Genomic DNA, 6,822 nt, shown 5'->3' with positions numbered 1-6,822 from the left:
TATTGTTATTACAGTGGGTCAAAAATTGATGTAGAAGACGCCACAGTCCGATTCGAGAACATGAAAGTAAAACGGCTGACAGATCATTGTGAACTTAATTGGCTGAAAGTAGTAAAAAAAAAATGTCCTTAGGAATACCTTTAGATCCGCTTTATTTATCATCTGCCTCCGCGATATTTTATACAATCAAACGCAGGCTTTTAGATATTCAATTTCAGTGCCTGACTGCGGCAGCTAGGAAAACTTGTTCTCCAATTCATCTGGGATAACCCCAGACACTGGGCCAGACAGCTACTTATTTCTGCTCTTTAACTGACCCCCATCAAAGAAGGGCATTTATGTTAGCCAGATTTAACGCATTGCCATCGGCCATCTTCTCTGGAAGATGCCATAAAATCCCTTATGAACTTAGGCAATGCCCTTGTAGTCAGGGTGCCATCAAATCAGTTTCCCACATTCTTTTAAATTGTCCATTTTATACTAAGACCCAGGATAAATTTCTGGACACCCCTCTTTTTACATGGTGTGGTCTCCCTGAGAGTGTCAAAGTCCAGTTGCTACTCTCAGGGCAAAATTCTGCTGTAACTTTTAATTTTGCCTGTTTTCTTCGATCTGCAATTCAAATCAGGGAAACTATGAACTGATCAGGGTTTTTTTCCCCTTGCTGTTTGTTTGTTTGTTTGTATGACAGCCACATTTTTAATGTAATCCTAAATGTTAATGTACTTTTCTCTCTGATATGCCAATAAAGGTTCTGTCTGTCTGTCTATGGCTTGCCCAAGGTCATCCAGCAGCTGCAAGTGGGGGAGTGGGGAATCAAACCTGGTTCTCCCAGATTAGAGTCTGCGCACTTAACCACGACACCAAACGGGAAGCAGTGGAAATACTGGAAACAGTAATGACCATTACATCAACCCTGTTTTTCATGTCCTTGTCATGACCACATTGCCACTGATGAGGCCTTCTCCGTTCTCTTCCCTTCCTCCACCAGTCCCTTATGCTGTCCAGAAACTGAAACCAAACAGTGAAACGTCAGAATAATATCTGAAGAGGTGAGCCATGACTCACGAAAGCTCCTCCCCCTGCCACAAATTGTGTTCGTCTTTAAAGTGCTATTGGACTCTTGCTCTTTTCTGCTGCTACAGACAGACTAACACGGCCACCCATCTCGATCTTTCAGAATAATGGTAAGATTGGGAGGCTTCTACCAGCTCCCAAATATCAGAGATAATTTGCTATCTATTCTACTTTTATTCTGCCTCCAAAGAGTTTAGGGCAGCATACATATTCCTCTCTCCCATTTTATCCTCACAATAACCCTGTGAGGTAGGCTGGAGAATGGCCTAAGGCAGAGAGGACATTTGAACCTGCCTCCTCCCACTCCTAGTCCAAATGTCCAAGCTCTACACTATACTGCCTCACACTAGAATTTTGCCAGATTCAGAACATTTCCAGCATTTATTACGGGGATATGGTTTGGTCCACAACGAGATGCGTAACACTCCCTGCCGGAGTGCAGCCTCGGCATTTCAAGCTGGCCTCGACAGATCTGTGTCGTTGCCCGTGAATGTCCGCCCCAGTCGCTGCAACTCCTTTGCTCAAGACTGGAGCACGCAACCTTTGCATAGCCATGTGCAGCCAATCAGAGGCTGGCGCACCCTGGGTGTACAGACATCCCTACGGACAGCTCTCAAAGGCGAACCAAGAATCCCTTTGAGCTGGAAGTCAGTAAAAGGGGCTTATTCTACCTCACAGGGCCAGGGTCAGACATTAAAGACTGATCAGCGGTCAGAGCAGCCTTGTAAACCGGAGCCAGCACTGTGCGATTCCCCACCATGCTTTGGTGAAATAATGACTTTTCATTGCTTTTGCAATAAAGTTTATGGAAGTGATAAAAAGATGAAGTTGCACGGAGAAATGATTGGTCATTGAAAAGAGAGTTTCCAAAGCTCCTGTGGGGAGGGGTGTGTCTGCACAAGGAGGAGAACCCTGCTGGGACCAGAAAGAAAACACAACCGGAGCACATAAATAGGGAATGAGGTTACTGTGTCATTCTGTTTTAGTGGTGGGGGTTGTTTTGCAATATAAGAAGAGGAAAGCTTAGAGGCTGTAAAAAAAATGGATAGGAAGATGTTGATAGCTTTGCAAGCCACGTGTTGGGAAGGCAGTTGATGTGTGTATACAGCACTGGATTCCTGGCAGCGGAGAGTGTGAAGTGACTCCATCCGACGGATTGTCTTCAGGGTGATCTGGGATGGCACAAACGTTCTGTCTGTTGTGCTGTATCTGCACAACAGCCTGTTCACGCACACGGACCCTCACTTGATGCTGCAGGCAGGCCAAGGCAGTCTGAGGGGAACCAAGAGTGGGAAAGCACATTAAGAGGAAGAGGAAGAGAGAGACAGGGAGGGAGAGAGAGAGGGAGGGAGGGAAAGAAGGAAGGAAGGAAGGAAGGAAGGAAGAAAGGAAGAAAGAAAGAAAGGAAGAAAGAAAGAAAGGAAGAAAGAAAGAAAGAAAGAAAGAAAGAAAGAAAGAAAGAAAGAAAGAAAGAAAGAAATTGGTTGGAACTAGAAGTCTGGCGTTCCGTGCGCCTTGGTGTTTAGTCATGCTGGCCACATGACCACAGAAGCGTCTTCGGACAGCGCTGGCAACCCTAGAGTCGGACTCAACTGGCTTTCGAGCAAGGGAACCTTTACCTTTACCTAGAAGCCTGGCCAGCTCATGTAACACTTTATTTGGACGAGGACATAAGGGCTCTGGCCTCTGCAAAGACTGCTTCATCCATTATGGAAGGGGCATAATTCAAGGGGGAATGCATGGGGCAGGGGAGAGAGAATGCCTGCATGTCACCTACACCAGGCTCAGTTTCTGTGTCTCAGCCTTTTATGAGTGGCACAGCAGTCAGGAGCAGGGCAGTCCAAACCAGTGTTCCCTCTAAGCTGAGTGAGTGTGAGCTAGCTCACAGTTCTTTAGCCTCCGGGCACACATTTTTGTCTCAGCTCAGGAAGGATGGCTCCCGAGCAAACTAATTGATGCAGTAGCCAAATCTCTCGCTCACAACTTTAATGCCAGCAGCTCACAAGGTAGAATTTTTGCTCACAAGACTCCACAGCTTAGAGGGAGCCTTGGTTCAAACCCCGGTGTAGCAGTTCTATGAGAATGGAGCCTCAGCCACTGGTGAGAGGAGCCCTGCGTGAGCTTCAGACTGATCATGTGAGGGGGCAGCCTGGACGAGGAGGGGTCAGAAAAGGGGGGAGATTCTTCCTTTGGCCAGGAAGAAATGCCGCCTCTGGATGTGGGGCTTAACTGGCCACCAGGCTCAGAGGACTGTGAGGAACACCCCCGAAGGGGGGGGGGGCGAAATGGTGCAAGTCATGTATTTATTCATGGGAAATACTTTATCCCTCTTTTCCTGTCAGCTCACCGCAGTTTCCAGTGAAACAAATTGAAAGATCATAGAACAATAGAGCAACCACAAACTCAGATCACAGAACCATTCTGTCTGTCTGTTTATTTATTTATGCAACATATTTTCGATTCTGTATGTACTGGTAGACGTTTCTGATGCATTTTAGGCACAAGAATTGTCTCATCTTTTTCTGTGCTTTCAGCAATGTGGGAGCTTTCCTGTACTTTTGCAGCACTGTGAGCCAGCAAGCTACAGACTGCTTTCAGGTTGCACCAGTTTGCCTGTTTTCATGTAATGGACACAGGAGGAGCTAGGCTCCGAAAGCTGAAATGAGCGATCTGTTTTTATAATCCTTTGGCATATTTTCACCGGTATCTTTCAGACACCTTTAATAAATACTTAGACTGGCGTCCAGGGGCAGAAGGGAACTCTGACTCTCGAAAGCTCATAATCTTGTTGGTTTCTAAGGGGCTCTGGGACTCAGATCCAGCTGTTCTACTGTAGACCAACATGGCTCCCCTCTGAAACAATCCTGAATAAATAAATACTTTCTAGTGAAGCACAGAAGTGTTTCTCCTGCTCTTGCAGCACCCAGGATCTTCTTATTGTCAAGAAAGCAGACCTGTTCTCGAGGCATGTAGACGGCAGGCTCTCTGTTTGGTGTAGTGTTTAAGTGGTTAAGTGGGCGGACTCTAATCTGGCAGAACCGGGTTTGATTCCCCACTCCTCCACTCACAGCTGCTGGATGACCTTGGGCAAGCTGTAGTTCTGACAAGAGCTGTTCTTGAAAAAAAGCAGTTTCTCTCACTTAGCCCACCCTACCTTACAGGGTGTCTGTTGTGGGAGGGGAAGGGAAAAGGAGTTTGTAAGCTGCTCTGAGACTCCTTTGGGTACTGAAGGGCGGGGTATAAATTCCTCCTCCTCCTCCTCCTCCTCCTCCTCCTCCTCTTCTTCTTCTTCTTCTTCTTCTTCTTCTTCTTCTTCTTCTTCTTCTTCTTCTTCTTCTTCTTCTTCTTCTTCTTCTTCTTCTTCTTCTTCTTCTTCTTCTTCCTCTGTTAGGACCCTGAAGGAGAGAGGTGAACTATGCAGGTTGGAATATGAACTGGGCTTTTGCATTGCAGAGATACCCACACCTGTGGGTTGGGTGGCAGCATTTCAGTCAGTGAAGGAAAAGATATGGCTGGTCTTTTCAACCAAGACGAGAGGGAGGGAGAGAGAGAGAAAAAGAGAGAGAGAGAGAGAGAGAGAGAGAGAGAGAGAGAGACCCCCACTGCTGTAACTTCCAAACGCTCCCTTTGCCACCAAGAGCAGAGCTGGCTCCGGGAGGAGGCCGGGCTTCCCCGCTCAGCGGCCCGGCTTCTTCCACGATGCAGCCATCTCTCTGGGCCCGTGTGCAGACAGAAAGATTAGATGGGGAGGCAAGCAGGCTCTGTGTAGACAGGGAGATAGATAGCCTTTGAATTAAATACCAAACACACCAGCCCCATTATAGCTTCACAGCAGGGTCACTTGTTTTATTTGCTGTGTCACAGTCCAATCCATTTCCAGGCTGACATTTCTGCTCCTCCCTCTCTCCCTCCCAGCGCTCTGCTGCCGTCTCTGGCAGCTCAGTCCCCGAAAGGCTTCTCCGCTCGGGCTGGAGCCATCCAGGGGATTGATGCTCGCTTGGGCTCTGCGGCCGAGACCCGCTCGCTCGCTCTCTCACTTGCTAGACAGTCCCCCATGCCAGCCCATCTCCCTGCTGCCGGCTGCCAGCATCCACCCGTCCATCCATCCCCTGGGAGCAGGTGGAGAACTGGAGCCCCTCCGCTCCTTGGTCCCCACCTCCAGCTTAGGCAGCTCTGAAGTTTAACCGGGGACTCGTCCTGCTTGCACAGCCAAGGTACAGCCCCAGCTGCTACTGCTGGATCTGCACAGTCCCCTGGGAACAAGACACGGCTACTCTTTCCGCATAGGAATGCCACACGGGAAACACCCCTGCCTCTGGGCAGCCGGCCAGTCGGGGCGAAAGAGTCTCTGAACCCAGAGAGTCTGTTTGCTAAGGTGGAACGTGAGACATCTGTGTGGAATCCAGAATGGAGCTGCCACACCTGGAGGGACTCGGCCTGAGAGTCAGCCGATCTACGGGAACCTCCCAGGGCTGTGGCCCACTCCTCCACAGAAGCTGGCTGGCTGGCTGGCTGGCTATGAGACCCAGTGCAAAAGGAATCGTCCGGTGTGTAGAGGGTCTCGGGCCAGGGTGAGGTCCTGTCTGTTCCTATTGGACTGAAACATTCAAGTGATTGAAGAGGGAGAAGCCAGCTGATGGTCTGGGTTCCCGAAGAGTGCAGTGTCAGTGCCCAGTGGCTTGGCTTGACTTGCTCCCAGGCCCATAGCTACAGTGGGGGGGGGCATCTCGGGGCTAGCCCCCCTGACTTACTGGCAAGGCCCCCTGACTTCCCATCCAGCCCAGGGCTCCCGAGCAGCAGCAGGTGCAGGGAAGGAGCCGGGTATTCCTTTAATTTGATTAGCCAGTGCCCCCGAAGACATTTAAATGCCCCCTGACTTTAAAAAAATCCTGGCTAAGGGCCTGCTTGCTCCCCTTCTCATTGGCATGAAACCTGCACTGCACCCTGGGCCCACGCTCTCTTCCAACCTGGGCCCAAGCCAGCCCCCTGCAGCATCGGTGCAGCGGGCTGGCTTGGATCTGGCTGGCACTGTGGCATGGGCCTCGTCTGGGAGAAGAAGCAGCCTGAACCAAGCCTGGCTGCCCATTCAGAGGCGTCTTGCTGACATTTCAGGGGGTTTATTGTCCTCCTTTTGGAAGCAGCCTGAGAGAACTTTTCTGGAGTGTAAGAAAGACACGGACTGAGCGGCAGCCACAAGTTGCCTCTCACTGCTGCGCACGGAAGAACCGCCACCCTCAGCTGCCGGTCTGACAAATCCCTGCCTCCCACTGTGGTCAGCATAAGCGGCTGGTCTTGCAGCTGGAAGCCTGGCCTGCTGGTGATCCAAACCTGCTGGGGACAGCACAATTTCTGCTCCTCTCTCCCTTGCCTTGCTTGTTTAATTGGAAGGGGGAAAAATGCCATTTTTGCAAAATTTCCTGTTAAATATTTAATTTAGCCTTAACAATTCAATACGCCTTGCATTATCAAAAGGACCAGGGTTCGTTCGCCGGGCCTCCTGTGATTAACAAAGTAGCCAGCCTGTGACAATTTGCTGATCCAGTCATTCCAAGCCTTTGTTACATGGCGTTCAACACCGATGGAGGAGCAGCATTAACGAAGAAACATCGATTGCAGCATTAGCCGTTGGGTTTTTTTTTTATGGTAACATTCACAGGCAGACAATGCAGGTACCTTCAATTATCTTCAAAGCAGCTGAAAGGAAGGAAATCAGTCTTAGATGTGGTAAATAGACTCCGCAAACTC

This window comes from Gekko japonicus, unplaced genomic scaffold (genome assembly GCF_001447785.1).
Source record: "Gekko japonicus isolate JY-2015 unplaced genomic scaffold, Gekko_japonicus_V1.1 scaffold356, whole genome shotgun sequence".
Lineage (NCBI taxonomy): Eukaryota > Metazoa > Chordata > Lepidosauria > Squamata > Gekkonidae > Gekko > Gekko japonicus.
This window is presented reverse-complemented; position numbering follows the sequence as displayed.